Consider the following 2,020-nt stretch of genomic DNA (forward strand, 5'->3'; position numbering starts at 1 on the left):
TTTTCATCATTTCTTATTATTCTTTTTTGCTTATTACTAATTTATTTCAAATCCTCCCCAAAACCTGAAACATAACTTCATAGTCCCATATCATGAGAATTCTATCAGTTCCATATATTTTCTGTTAAAGACATTCTTCCTGAAGACATCTGTCTGCTTACTTTGATCTGGACTGTCTGTTCTGTTAGACAGATGCACAGATGTTTTCCAAAAACTGCATTTTGCTACCACCTGGGACCTTCTATTCCACTCCTTCTTTCTTTAGGTCCTCTGTTTACAAGGTAACTTTTAATCAGGTTTTTTTTTTTTTTTTCCACTTTTTTGTTCCTTGAAGCAACTTATGACCTCCAGATGGGTGAATCTAGTAGCTGCAGGCAGTGGAGGTACATTTTTTGGAAACTTGAATATGCAAAAATGCTTTTTTTCTTCCCTCAGGCTATATTGCTGCAATTGTTCCACATATAGATTATATGCTTTTAGATTTTAAAGTTTTAATTTCCTCACTCAACCACCATTTCTGAGGCAGTATGTCAATGTGACATGGTGTGAGTCTCTTTAAATTTATTGTTTTTAACAGATATTTTAAATCTAAAACATTATCTCCTTTTTGAAAATTTTGGGGAATTTTCTTGATTTATGTCTTGCTGTACTTCTTTCCTCCATCATCCTCTTACCTGAAAATCAAACTATTTGCCTATTGAAACTCCCAGATTGTTCTTGATTTTAATTATCTTTTCCATTCTCTTTTCTTTTTCTTCTTTACATTTTCAGGGTGTTGTCAGGTTTATCTTATAAGTCTTATTCATTTTCTTTTTATTTCTGCTTTTATAATTTAAATTCTTAAAAAAGTTATTTTATTCTTTCATTGTACATGTATGTATTGTGTGTGTATATATATAATAAAAGAATAAAATATATATACTACTATATTTTAAAAGCATATCATTCCATATATATTTCGTGGATATTGTATTCTCTTTTATCTCTTTGAACATGATTAAAAGATGTTTATTTGCTAGGTTTTTATACTACATTAGGTTTTTAATCTATTCCTTCTTTTATCTCAATTTCCTTCTGCCTCTCTTCTTTTAATCTCATTTCTGTTTTTATGTTTCAACTTAATTTTCAAAGTAATTTTAAGAGATAAGAGCTGTTTTAAGCTTCACATTATATATATAAAAAAAAATCTTAAAATAATTTCCCCCACATAACTTGGCAGCAAACTGATCTAGCCAAGCTAAGACATGACTTCCCAGTTATCCCTCATAAGCTATATTAACTCTACCTTTTCCACATTGATACCAGAGGACTGATTATTTCAGAAAAGCTATTGCTGAAAAAATAACCCTGTGCATAATCAGAGAGAGCATTAAATATGACTCATTGATTGTATGTTTAAAATTATGTAATCTCTCTGAATTTTTATAAATGTTTAAGAAGATACAGTTATTCTTATAAGACATATTTGTGTGATCATATTATTCATAGCAGATGAACAGTTTCTATATCCTAACCTTTGGCTGAGCTTCCCTGGTGGTTCAGACATTAAAGAATCTGCCTTCAGTGAGGGAGACCTGGGTTCAGTACCTGATTTGGGAAGATCCCCTGGAGAGGGGAATGGTAACCCACTCCAGTATTCTTCCCTGGAGAATCCCACGGGGTTCCAAGGAGTTGAACACAACTGGGTGATTAAAACTTTCACTTTCAACCTTTCATTAAAAGGTTATAATTTTAGCATGTATCTTATAAAGAAAAATAACTGAGTGACTGGTAAGATTTTCTCTCTGTGTTTCTTCCCTGAAACTTGAAGTGTTGACAGGAAAAGCAAACAAACATATTTTTGGTTTAGTTTAATGGTTGGAAATCCACATATGCGTAAATGTCTTTTAAGTTTGGTTTATTAGAGACTAGCAAAAACAAATACCCATCCTAACTGAGCAGCATGAAAATTAGCCTACATGCTGAAGCGTTTTGACCTTTTTTGTTGTTCTTCCGTCGCTGTTGTGTCCGACTCTTTGAG

Source organism: Muntiacus reevesi, chromosome 21 (genome assembly GCF_963930625.1).
Source record: "Muntiacus reevesi chromosome 21, mMunRee1.1, whole genome shotgun sequence".
NCBI lineage: Eukaryota > Metazoa > Chordata > Mammalia > Artiodactyla > Cervidae > Muntiacus > Muntiacus reevesi.